We start from the raw sequence: 14,307 nt of genomic DNA, 5'->3' as shown, positions 1-14,307 counted from the left end.
TTCCGGAATACCAGTGAAAATATAGAAAATATTTCTGCATACACTCTCATGTTTGAATTGTTGATTGTAAAGTAGAGCTACATGTCCAACTGATTGATAGCTGAGAGAGTCATGGTCACAGACACTGCATAACTGGATCACAGACCTGCATGTCATAGCACAGTATAGTAATAGGTGTTGGTGAGACTAATTAATTTATTAACATTCACATCCTATATAGCCCTTGAGATTATTTACAGTAATAATCCGTTGACACTACCTAAACCCAATATAGTATTCCGTTATCTCTAATTGATACTGAAAAAAAAAAGGCCAAGCAAAACGAACATTAAAATTTTAAAACCCGTACTAGCTGAATTAAATTTTTTTCTTCTGAGATCTTTATGCTTGATGTTGACCTTATGACGGGTGACAGAGACAGTCAAGTATATACATGTATACTAGTATAGTAGTATTGTTGTAGATCTGAAGGAGTCAGTAAATTTTAGTAGAGATACAGAATACACAATGTGTTACAAGTGATTTCACCAGCAATTGAATTATTATTAGTACAGAAAGGTGTACAAGAAATCTAAGCTATATACACTCTAGATTATAGCTACGTTTTGTTGAATAGCATAAACCAGGTAATTTTAAAGCAGATTTTGACTGGAATTTTATTAGTCAAGTGCTGCTTGAAAGTAAATCTTGTCTAAAAATTCTAGCTTATAGTGTCTGGTCAGATTGAGTGAACTGTGTTATAGCTTTAAAGCAGATCTTGCCTGAAATTTTATTAGTCAAGTGCTGCTTGAAAGTAAATATTGTGCGGATATTTTGTGAAGATCTGCGGAGTATACTGTGAAGATTCTTTGAACACAGCCTTCTAGATTTGCTGGGGAATTGCGGAATACAGAGGTATCCTAAGTTGTTTAAATTGACTTATAAATAAAAGCACAGAAAACTTTAGGGTGTTGTTCAATAAACTAGTGACAGTTTATGTTATCTGGTTTAGTTTTTCTTTGAGATTTCTTTTTTGATTAAGAATGAAAATTCAGGAAAAATTATAGTAAAAGTACGGTGTACTGTTTGGGTCAAAATAGAATTTAAAGAAATTTGGATTTTCATCTAAATTAAATCTAAAGCAGTTATTACTTATATAAGAAGAGAGTGATAAGTTACTATACTGCTTACAGAAAAAGTATGGTGGGCTAGTTTGACCATAATTGAGTTATATCAGTTCTTAGCAAGTGCCTCTGATTGTGATTTGCAGTGATTGAATAGTATATTGTTGTATAGAAGTATACTGTATAAAACAAATTTGACCTCACATTCTATGGTGTCATAGAAGGGACATATTGGACAAAAACTGATTTATAAATAAATTAACGCAATTTTTTTTTAATATCACAACAAAAATTTATGGTTCTACATTTGATATCCGGGTAAGGGGCAAGAGTTAGAATTTTGTTGATTAAGGGCCTTTCGGAAATTCAAATTTTTCCCTAACAATAGTACCCCTGCCCACCAAGGAAACAATGAATACTCCTGAATTCTCTCCACTGAACCCTTTACACCTGTATGAGCAGGCTATTGGTACAAATACTTCTGCCCTACAAATCCCTTTAACGCCTTTAACATGACTTTAAGGATCATGGCACTGTATTTCCTGTTACAGACAATTTTCCTTAAATCATGGTGAGTGAAAAGAGGATCTACTTGTTAAAAACTCAGGAGGACAGAATCCAACCTCCGACCACTTTTTTATATCCTGTCTCAATATGTAAGCCCCATAACCCATCCCACTCCAAAGACTTTTTTAAACCCCATATGAAGCTTTTCAGCAGCCAATTCAGGTATTCTTTAGTTCAAGAGTCCTAAACTGCCTGAATTTCAGGTGAGGGTAAGGATGGTGATGACTTTGATATGTGGAAAATATGATGTAACCGTTAAATCAGAATGGTGTATATCCACACATGTAATATTTGAAGCCATTAGAAAAAGTCTCAAAGGAAAAGCCCGTACAGTGTTACTTCTTTTGGGAAAGGTGCCTCTGTCTCTGACATTATTATGAATTAGGGGGTATTAATGGCAATGTGGCCAATTTTGAAAAACCCAAAAGAAATTTACTGTTCACAGGACCAAATGAATCTATTGCAGATTAAGCCTTAGACTGGAACATTACTTTGCAAGTCAAATATTGTTTTTAAACAAGACCACTAAGAATGAAATGTTGTGTAACCGTCTGTTGGTCAGGTTTGCGAATAGCGAACTTCGAAATGTATCTCGCTATAAATTTGACAACACAATAGACTATGTGTCTCAGACGAAGCTGAACAGATTGAACAGGACTTGAAATTAACTAAAAGAGGCCCAATACATCCCCCCTTTTCAGACCCTAAGGAAACTCAAACCGTCAGCCCCCCAAAACCCAAATGTAAACCAAGGTTGACCAGCATCCAATGTATGTCATCTGTTGAAAACAGTTGCTTCAGCATTTTACAAGATTTAAACATCGACGAGAGAGTTGAATACCAGAGTTGGAGTAGTTCAGAAAGATTACACAGTTTGAAGAAGGCTACAATAAACCAAGTGGTTCAGTGACAGAGGTAAAGGGCGATAGAAATAAAGGTAAAGGGACTGATCAAAAGAAGCATCCCCAAAGAAGGGATAAATCAGATGAGCCCAAGGAAAAACCTTTAAACAACAAGGGTCTTCTCACAGGGCCATAGAAGATCCACAAGTTGTTAAAGGCCCAAAGATGGCCCCACTTGTTGCCATGCCAATGAAACAGAAGTTCTTGTAATGGCTTCATTGTAAAGGTCTGTTAGACACGGGAACCCATGATTATTTCCCCTTAGTGAATCTTTTACTCTTCACTTCAGCCAAAACCAGATCTTCATAGTCTTTCTGATTCAGTCTCGATGTTTCAAGTGTCAATGGTTCTTCTATTCCATACATTGTTTATTCTTTGTGGACATCATTTCCTCATGTTGACTTGAATCCAATCTCTTTACCATTTTTGGGATTGTTCATGATCCCAAGTATTCGTCATCAGTGCCTTTGATTATTGGTACCAATGTGTTGAATTTCTTCAAAACATCCACAGACTGTACCATCTCCTGCTGATTGGAATGACATTCTATCTGTCATGTCTTGGGTACAATCCTTTCCTGTCAAAAGTTTGTCGGATACAAACATTCAAATACCACCTTGTGAGACACGTACCATTGTTTGGTAAATTCGAAATGTTGGTAATATTCAGTTGGTGTTACTGAAGGTATGGACAACTCAGCTAGTCTTTCTGTGTATCCGAACTTGGTACATGTGAAGCCTCTAATCCATTTTGTAGAATACAGGTCAAGAAATCAAAAATATCTGCACGACCTATCCTCACAAACCGAATTCTTTTCTCTGTCATCTTAAAGATGTTGAAGTTTCGGAAGTTGACCCCTTTAAAGGTTCCAAATCCAACTTCACAATGCAGACAAGTCCCTTGATGAGTTAGGTATTTCTATCCCCCACCGAGAATCTCACAGTTGATGAACAAAAAAGGGCTCAAGACTTTTTCTCTGGCTGGAAACACTTTTTCCTCTTCTGGATTGTCCGATCTTGGTTGCACTAAAATTGTTGAGCATAAGATTTGAACTCACAGACCCTAACCCAACCCTTTTAAAAACCTATGGGCGCATTCCTCCTGGTATGTTTGAGGAGGTTAAGAACACCTCAAAGACATGTTGGATGCTGGTGCGTTTAGGAATCACACAGTCCCTTTTCTTCAAATGTGGTTCTAGTTCGGAAGAAGGATGCGTCGCTTAGTTCTGCCGGGACTTCCCCGCTTAAACAGCCGTACTGTCAAGGATGCATATGCTCTGCCCCGAATAGATGAGACCATTGACAGTTTAAGCTGGCTCTAAGTATTTTACAACTCGATTTAACGATCTGGCTACGGGCAGGTTGCCATGAACGAGAAGATAAGTACAAGACAGCATTCTCATGGGTCCACTTGGATTTTTTGAGTGAATCGTATGGCTTTTGGGGCTAACGAATGCACCAGCAACATTAAAAAGGGTTGATGGAGCGAGCCAGGGGAGAGCTAAATCTTAAAGAATGCCTCATTTACCTGACATATTATTATATTCTCCACGCCCATGGAAGAGCATTTCAAATGCCTCCAATCAGTTTTCCCAGAGTTGAAAAAAGCTGGTCTTACACTCAAGGGATCCAAGTGCGAATTCTTCCGCACCAGCGTCAACTACTTGGGCCATATAGTAAGTGCACAAGGATTTGAGCCCGACCCGATAAAGAAGACGCCTTGAAGAGATGGCCCACACCCAAGTCTGTTAAAGACTTAAAGTTTCTTCGCTTTGCCGGCTACTATCGTAGATACACCCAAAGGGGTTTTGCTCAGTTAGCCAAGCCACTAAAAGACCTACTCATTGGCCACACACCACCAACAAGACTATAAGACCAAGAGGAAACTACAGCTTGGACTTGGGTCCAGAGCAACAGTCCCTTTGAGTCGCTTCTCAAAACCCCTTGGTCCCCTCCAATTTTGGGCATATCAATTTTATCTAGCCCTTATTCTCAACATAGTTTCCAGTGAATAGTCTCGGGCGTCCTCTATCAAGTTCAGAGAATAAAGATGGGCCCATTGCTTTGCAATCGTGGACTCAGGCCAAATGAACCGGCTCACAAACTGGAGTCCTAGCACTTAAGTGGGCAGTCACGGAAATTTTTAAAAAGGGACTATTTATATGGTAACTCATTCCGATCCGTACAGACAACAATCCGTTGACTTACTTCTGTCTACCGCCAAGCTTGACTCTACTTCTCATAGGTGGTTAGCTTCTCTAGCAAACTATAACTTTGAGATCCAGTATCGTAGCGGTAATCTAATGCGAAGCTGATACTCTCCCAGATTACCATCTTCAAGCTCTGTTGAAGCTTCTGTCCTTCCTGAAGCTGTCAAAGCTATTCCCCTTGGAGTGTTGGCCTCTCCTAGGAGTCTCCACTTTCGAGTGTAATTCCTTTTCACAGCCTTTTAGATTCTTCCCAATCTCCTATTCACTTTAGACACCCATTGGCTGACTTGACTGAAAAGAAAACAGAAAAGAGACACAGTGATTGCTAGGGTGGTTGAACTGGTGCAGACAGGCATCGACCAAAAAAGCGTCTCTCTTCTCTTGAAGATCCTCTTGTTAGACATACCTTAGAGAGTGGTCTAATCTTTTCCTCATCGAGGGCATACGTATCGCAAAGGTTATGTTTATGGCCATCCTTTTCAACAACTTGTCCTTCCTGAAGTGTATTGGAGGTACCCCTTTACCGCCGCCATATGATGCAGGTCATAAAGGAGGGGAAAGAACGTGCAGTCCTTTTGAAATCAAGGTTCTTTTGGAATGATGAGTTGGGTTTTACGGCGAATCGACACAAAAAGGTCATATATCGCCGAGAAAAAGTTAAATGGATTACGTTAATTGCAAAGCATAAATAAAACTATTAAAGTAAAAGCGTATATACATAAATAGTGTAAAAAATCAAATGCAAACATTAAAAAGTATAAAAGTGGTGAATAAAAATCAAATATGGTTCAGATTTTATTATATATACCTATTTGTTTCAAAAACTGCAAAATTTTGTCGGCAGAAATTTGCTCGTACAGCTCTTTAGAGATTCAACATTAAGTATGAGTGCGCTGGGGATCGAAGTCTATACAGTCGATTAAAATATGTTTAAAGTAAGTGGTGTTTGACAGGTATACATTCATGATCTTCATTGTTTCAGCAGATATAAATGAGCCCAACCGAGTATGACCTATTGGGACAACGAGAAAGAACAACTTCCTCCCTGCGAACATATCTATTTCCTTGGTGCCATTCACCTAAAGTAGGTTTAATTTCACGAAGTTATTGAACGAAGCATTTTTTCCATGAGACGCCATTTAGTTAAAATGTGTTTGTTGATATTTGACCTAAAATCAGTAATATGGTAATTTCAATTTAGATTGATTTAATGAAAGTAAATCTTTGCTGCATAATCAGCATCTTCATTCCATCAAAACCAACATGACTAGGAATCCAACAGAATATGATGGACTTTTTAAAAGATAGTTCATAAAACCCTGAGAAGATGTTTTGAATGAGAGGATTTTCTGTATTACGGTTATGTATTGATTGTAATACAGAAAGTGAGTGGGAAAAAGATGATAAACTTTCTTCATATATTCTGAAATAAAATTAAGGGCCAAATCAATAGCTTTGCTTCTGCTGAAAAATTGTAGCGTTATTGGTAAACGTAATTTTTTGATTGGGCAGATGGCTAACGACGGCAACCCCAAACCCTTTTGAATCATCTTTTGAACCATCTGTATAAATAGGAATAGATCTTTGTAAGCAGCTTGATTTCATTATTTTGGACTTAATATTTCGGGGTTTTTCAGCCTTTTCAATGCGGTTTTTTCATATCAAAAAACTTTGAGAATAAAATCCAGGTTTGTATTCAAACTAATTTCTTTTACATCACAAAAAAAAAAAAATTCAAAATCTGTTTCCTTCATAAATTATCAATGCGAAAACCAAAAAGGTTATTTTTTTTGGTTTTCTTCTACAATCGTGGTATTAAATATGATTTATGAGCAGGGGTTTGGGTTTGTTTGGCACTACCCTCAGAGTAATTGCAATGACAGTTTTTCACGTCCGTGTAAAGGAGGGTTCGTTTGCTTCAACATACAAGCTTTCAACAGGGAGTTCTAAATGCGCCAAGAGCTATAAAAAGACCTTGATTTTGAATAGTATCCAACATCTGTAAATACGATTTTCTGCTGAACCTAAACAACACAACCGTTTAATCTAGCTTTGGGTCTATCAAAGCTCTATACAGTCTTAAAAAAACATTGCGATCTGCCCCCAATCAGTAAATTTTAAATTACCTTTAAAAATTCAACGATTTCAAACATTTGGCTTTTAGTATTTTATGTGTGGTATAAAAGAAAGCTTTTTATCAAAAATAACACCAAGAAATTTTGCTTCGTCAACAACGGTATTTTGTACCATTTAAAAAAGCTCAGGGTCACAATGTTGTTTCCGCAATTGACAAAATTTGGGCAAAACTGAGTTTTGATTGGGAAAATTTAAACCATTTTTACATGGGCCCAAGTTTGAACTTTATTCAAACACTGCTGTAATTGGGGTTCGATCGTACGCATTTTTTTTGGAACGATAACATATTAGAAAATCAAACAACATATAATGAACAATCTATCCCTGGTGACAAACATTTCACAATATATTAATTTGATGGGTAAAAGAGTGACGATAAAATAGAACCTTGTGAACTCCCTGTTCTTGCTCAAAAGAGTCCCGAAAGGGGAGAACCAACACGTACTTTAAAATTGCGATCTGATAAAAATTGCGATATGAATGTTGGAAGACGACCCTTTAAACCTAAGTCTTAAGACATTCATATACCATATTCCAGAGTTCATAGGCTTTTTCAAATCGAAAAAGACAGACACTAAATGCTCTTTTTAACAAAATGCATCACGAATAAAATTTTTTCCAGTCGAACAAATATCAGTTTGTGCTGCGCTGCTTGCGAAAACCGCTTGAAAGTTTGTAATTGGCCTTGAGATTCAAGATACCAAACTAGTCAGAATTGATCATACGTTCTAGAGTTTTACATAAACAACTGGTAAGGGCAATCGGTCTATAATTACTGGGGGTTTGTGTTACTTTCCCCGGTTTGGTATTTGGGAAAAACTTAGCTTCTCCTCCAGGAATCTGGAAAAATGCCATTTTCCATGTAATATTACATTTTAAGTAGGAGGTCCCAATGATTCTTGGGTAAATGTTTTAAAAGTTGATATAATGAATTTGGTCTGGGCCAGCTGCATATCGTGACATTTGTCTAAAGAGTCAAGCAATTTTGTGAGTGAAATAGTTTATTATAATCTTCACATTTTTTGAATTAAATTTAAAGTTTTCTTTCTTTAGTTTATTTTAATTTTTTAAAATATTTTATCATAATTTTTTGATGAAGAGTTTTTTTTAAAAAGTTTCACCAAGTTATTGGGAATGTCCTCCTTGCTAAATGCAATAGACTGGTCTGATTTTGTAAGATGGGAAACTTTTAAGTTTTTTTCCTTTTCCACTTTTTTTTGCAATCATTTTCCCCGACTTTTTTTAAACCCATGACCTAGAATAAGTTTTGAAACGTATAATGCCATGATCTTTTCTTTGCTTGTTTTATAGTTCTGCAGCTTTGCTCTCAAAATTTAATTGATTGTAGGTTTTCTTTTTGGTCGGCCGTAATATTGAATTTTTTAATGGCCGCTCTACGTTTTCGAACAGCGGTCTTACAATCATCATTATACCAAGGGTTTTTTTATGTTTACCATTTCTTGAAGTTTTAGGAATGGACTTGTCAGCAATACGGACGAAGAACGAAACCGATCAATAGGATCATAAAAGTTAGTAAAAATCTCCAAAGTCAAATCATTTTTTACATAGCGTTTCAAATTGCTCCAGTCAGCTTTATTAAATTTGAAATAGAAGGGTGGTCTGATGCAGATTAAAAGTATTTGAAATAATAATTGGAAAATGGTCACTACCATGCAAGTTATCCAGTACTTTCCATTCAAAAACAAGAAAGATGTTCGGGTTTACAAATTGTCAAAACAACGAAGAAAAGTTACCTGTTGCAGGATGAAGATAATTTTGATTTATCATTTAATAAACAGAGGGGATTTCTTTTTAATAAAAGTTCAATAAATTTGACCTCTAGTGTTGCTGTCCCAAAAAGCCCCAAAATTCATGATGACCATAAAAACTCCCATAAGCAAAAATGGTGTTGGTAATTGTTTTATAAATCATAAGCTCTTCAAGATTTAGTTTAAGTTTGGAGGTATGTAAATCGAACAACAGTTAATTGGTCCCATGCAATGTAACATTAATTGCAACTGACTGAATACTTGTATTTTTGAACAATTTTCCTGTGCGGACATGCATATTAAAATAATAGATGTACCACCAGAAGCCCCCTCATGTTAGTATTTTTGAAGTTATACACTGAATAATTTTTTTGAAAGCTATTTTTTTTGTCCGTTCCTTTAAAAACGTTTTGCTAAGGCACATAACGAAGGATTATATTTTGATAAGAGAAGGAGAATTCATTATAATTTTGCTTTAAGTCCGCGACAATTCCACGGATAATTTTACTTTCCATTTACAATAGTAAACAAAAATTGAACGACTGGAGTAAAGTTTTTAGTGTTGCATTGACTCAGAGGTGGGAACCTTTTGAAACTTTCCCCCCCTTTGTGATAGTTACACTGGGCGGGGCAATGATGGGATCGTCATCATCTTTCCCCCCTCAACCGGTTCATATCTAGGGAACCGGTTATGGGTTTGTATGGGATCATTGATCCCTTCCAAACCCATCAGTTCTCAAGTCAATTTTTGTTTGGGTGTTTGACTCACCCCACGTTGATTAGTGTTTGATGAAACGGTTTTGTCGTGACGACGGCGTACCTGAATACTTAAGAACATTTTGTATACTGGGCAGTTGTTGGTTTAGCAGCCTGCTTTGAAGTTGAGATGCCTCTGAAGGTTTTTGCTGGTACTTTAGGCTTTTCATTTATACAGAAGTTTGAGTAGGATTTTTTTGAGCAGTCACTGAATCTGTTTGAGTAAAGGCATCAATGCACTGTGTTGATTTGCTAGGGACGATTTAGTTATTGATGAATAAGTTTGTGCGAGTTTTGGAGAGTAAATTTTGGGATTGGCAATTTGTCTTGCTTCTGGAAAACCAATGCCTTGTGTGAATTTGACATGAAGAACCTCCTTTTCGATTTTTTAGTCTTGCAAACACGAACTTGGCTGAATGTGGCTCTTGCAGTTCACACAACGCAATGGTCGTGGTCCCTGAGAATGTCCATCTTGTCCCATTGGGGCAAGTGTAATCGCCTTTGCAGTTTTTCTCATTGTGCCCCAAACTTAAAGCAATAATAGCATTTAAGAGGATTAGGAATATATGTTTGTAACTTTTGTAAGAGGTATCCAACTTTACGACTGAAGGAAGAAACGGAGTGCCAAAGTAAGAATAAGATTTGGTGAATTTCTTTCCTAATCCTTGATTTTTATACTCTAGCAGCAGTGACCCTGTTGATCTGAAAGGCCTTGCACAATCTCCGTCCCCGAAACCCCTGCAAGTCAGGACAACGAATGACCCCCTGAGGTGTTCAAAGACGGTTGCAATGCACTTACATGGCCGGTTGAAAATGAAGTTAAGGAAAATAAATTTCGTGGGAAAGTGAGGCTTTTTCCAACTTCAACAAGCAGATCACCAGTCGCAGTTTTGACTGATTCGGTACACCAGCAAAACTTTCGATGGTTTTTTCAATTATAATGGCGAAAGGCTTGACATGTTGAATGTTTCGTCGTTGACTGGATTAAAAGAAAATCGTGGAAATGCCATGTTGGAAGTGTAGGTCGGTGAGGATTCTCAAACCCTTTCCCTGCCGTCAGAATCTGTTTCGGGATGCGGCGTTTTTTTATTTGGTTTTCCATATAAATGGTTTTAAAATTTGCACCGCAGCCCCCACCCCCGCGGGGTCCAACAAGGAACAGAAAAAAGAGCGGATATCCCTCATACTGTTAGGATACTGTAGTGATAACTCGGGCCCGGTAAATTTTTTAATCTTGTTCTATCACCAGCGTAATGCAGAAAAACAAACATGGGATTCAAGGGTTGTTTCTCTACCCAACCGATTGGGCCCCAAGCCACCGCCTTCTAGGAAAAATAGATTGAAGTACATATGAAAATAATTGTTTAAATACATTTGGTGTGAACGTAATATAAGTTTAAATTTAGCGCAGTAAAATTGGACAAACAGCAGAGTAAAGAACAAATTTTGTTACCGTATGTTTGTTCCAAGGTTGTGTTTGTGAAAACATAAAAATTATCACATAAAGATGCAGTTTGAAAAAGCAAATAGAAAATGTAAACGTAAAGGGGAGATTTCCTAGGCTTTGCATGACTACCGATTGATCGTAAACGGGCCAAATAAAGACCGCCAAATCACACCGAATTAGAGGCCAAAGATGTGTTATTGGCACCCACATCCCGGGAAGAAAATGCGCACATTCAAACAAGTACGCATCATCTCCCGGATGCCATGGGCACCTCAACATCCAGGACCCTAAATCTCCCTTTACGGGCCGCCACCCACGGGAAACAGGTGGTTCCATTTTCGGGGGATCGTACCCCCTCTGCAGGAGATACAGCCAGCATTTTCTATCCCCCCCCGGCAAGGGGCACAAGGTTTCTTTGGCCGGGGTTTTGATCATTTGTGGAAGGGCGTGTCCGAAACTGTCCTCAATGCATACGCGATGCAAGACTTCCCCAAAGTAGCGGCTGGTTTGGGAATCCATACCACTTGAGCTCGTGTGCATGGATTTCCTTCCCATGAAATGTCCGCAGGTGGGTAGAAAATGTGTTAATCATTACTGACACTTTACCCACTTTGCACAAGCCAACCCACAGGGAAACAAACAGCCCGCACACAGCTAAGGTCTTGTTTGAGCATTTCATCTGCCATACGGCTTCCCTCAAGTCGCACAGCGACCAGGGTAGGAATTTTGATGGAGCTGTTATCAAAGAACTCTGTAAAATCGCAAACTAGACAAGTCGCGAACCACCCCTTACCATCCACAGGGGGAAAGGGATGGGCCCCAGCGATTTAACAAACTTTGCTTAACATACTCGTACTCGAAGATAACAGAAGAGTAAATTTGGGAAATCACATGTACCCACTTGGTTTCACGCCTATAACTCCACTAGGCATGAGACTACAAGGACTCACCCCCATTTTTAATGTTTGGGGCCCCCACCCGAAGCTTGCTCTGACGCCCTTTTTTCGGTACTGAACCAGACTCCTCATCTTCAAAGAAGACCCACTCAGATTATGTCACAAAATTTTAAAAAAACGTCTTGACGTTGCATATAAAGTGGCTACACGGAGGCCAAACGACAGGCCAAGCGCCATAAGCAAAGATATGACTTGAGAGTCAGGGAGGCTAAACTCCATCCTGGAGATAGGGTCCTAGTCAAATGTAGGACTGAAAGGTAAGAATAAGATTGCTGACAAGTGGAGTTAGGGATATCTAACACAGTCATATCTCAGCCCAATCCTTCTATCCCAGTCTTCCAGGTGAAAAGGGAACACGGTCGTAGTAGTCTTCGAACCCTTCACCGAAACCTCCTCTTACCTTTTATGGGTCTGCCTCTTAAGAAATCACAGTTTAGGGGTCCTCCTGACGAAGTCGTGGAACTTCAGTCTGATGATGAAGTACCTGATCAAGCAGACGATCTGATCGGAACCGAGCCCCAAGAACCACTAGCACATTCTTGTGATGAATCCAAATCATCCAAGTTGTCCTCACCAAATCCTCAGACAAAAGATGTCCCGAAATACATTATTCCTCAGAGAAGGAAGCCTGTGGCGCCATTAAATTCTCAAGCAAAGGAATTTATTCCTAGAAGAGGTAGTCGTGTCAAAGACAGACCTGTTTGGATGCGGTCACATGATTGGGTAACACACCATCGATACAGTTGAACAGATAAATGAATAGACATTCATACAGTACATTGATCAGATTTTTTTACAGTTGTTTTAAGTTTTTAAGTATTTTGTACATACTGAGACAGTTGTATATGTAGTTACTATAGATCCCGTGATTATATGAACTAAGTAATAGTGCTTAGAAACATTATCACTAATACTAGTGATCTTTGATATTCATGATAAATCATGAAAACAAATTCAGGTAGTTTTAACCGAGCCTGATGGAATTTGTGTTTTCTGTATTTTTAAAACATAAGAAGTTGCAAATTTATTCATGGTAGAACTGAAGTCTGTCATAATTTTATTGTGAGTGTGGCAACTTGTTGCAAGTTTTTGCTAAGTGTTGCGGTGAGTACATTCCGTACTAACGTACGTTAATGTTTTAAGATTCAAAACGTAATTGTTGGTGAATCATTGTAACACATTGTAGGTAGACTGTATGACCCTAGGAATAATATTTAGTATAACTTGAAATAGTTAACGTTATGGAGTAGTGTAATTTGCGATATAGGTAGAGACCTTTGAAATGTCGGACGACATTGTACTGAAGGGGGGAGGTGTAACGGGGCCCTTTGTCATTGGTATTCTATATATAAATGTCACATCCCTATATTCATTATCACATAATCCCCCTAGTGACCAAGTCCGACCGGACATACACCCCCAAAAAATTGGAAATTCGTCCTCGAATTCCGGAGGTACATAATTTTGGGCAAGCGTTGTTAGACTGACCAAGAAAGCATGCCAGGGTCCATTTGGGCGCCAAATGTCACAGGGTGAGAAAAATGTGCAGTCAGTCCGGGGCTCGAACCCGGGACCCCTCGCTTACAGGCGAGTGCCTACCGACGAGCTATCCGGCTGCCTGACACATAATCTCCCCTTACGTGACCAAGTCCGTACCGTGACACATGTCGCGAGTCGCAATATTGCACTTCCCTTATGAGCAATCAGGTGGCCATTTTATAAATTGCGTGCATGTTTGTGTGCTTTTAATTAATGGCAAGGTCAGGATTCTCATACAAGAAAAAAGAAAGTTACAAAACGAAAGTTTTAACCATCCATGAAAAATAGCATGCCAAAATCACCCAAATTTTTTACTTTTTGAACAGGCTCAATGATCCCGCTGCAAGAACAATGCCCAATTTTTTTGCACTTCTCAATTAATAGTCCTTTCTGAACCAGGATTAAAACGGAATTGGGCCCATCCAGCTCGTTTTTTTACAAAAATACAAAAATGTTCCTGAGTATCAATCAACAAGCACAGAACCCTTCCGTGATTTGAATTTTCCCCGAAAAAGGGGCCTCAAATTTATTCATACAAAGGGTACCAGCATTAGTTTTACAACTGACATCAGAATTTTACATGGTCGGCTGTATAAATTTTTAAAGAATTAACAATTATTACTCTCACCTTAATTTACAGACATCCAAAATCACGAAGTTCTAATTATAACAAATATTGACGGGGGCCAAAATTCGAAGTGTACCCTTCTTCCTTAACATTTAATTCCACAAGTACATACATATATACATATGAGCCACGCCATGAGAAAACCAACATAATGGCTTTGCGACCAGCATGGATCCAGAAAAGCCTGCGCACAGTCTGGTTTAGATCCATGCTGTCCGCTTTTAAAGCCCCTTTTGCAATTAAGAAACCCTTTAAAAAACATGGATCTACCAACGCGCAATGCCAGGGGCTGGAT

The sequence above is a fragment of the Mercenaria mercenaria genome, unplaced genomic scaffold (assembly GCF_021730395.1).
Source record: "Mercenaria mercenaria strain notata unplaced genomic scaffold, MADL_Memer_1 contig_3263, whole genome shotgun sequence".
NCBI lineage: Eukaryota > Metazoa > Mollusca > Bivalvia > Venerida > Veneridae > Mercenaria > Mercenaria mercenaria.
The sequence above is the reverse complement of the archived record's forward strand: the minus strand, read 5'-3'. Positions refer to the sequence as shown.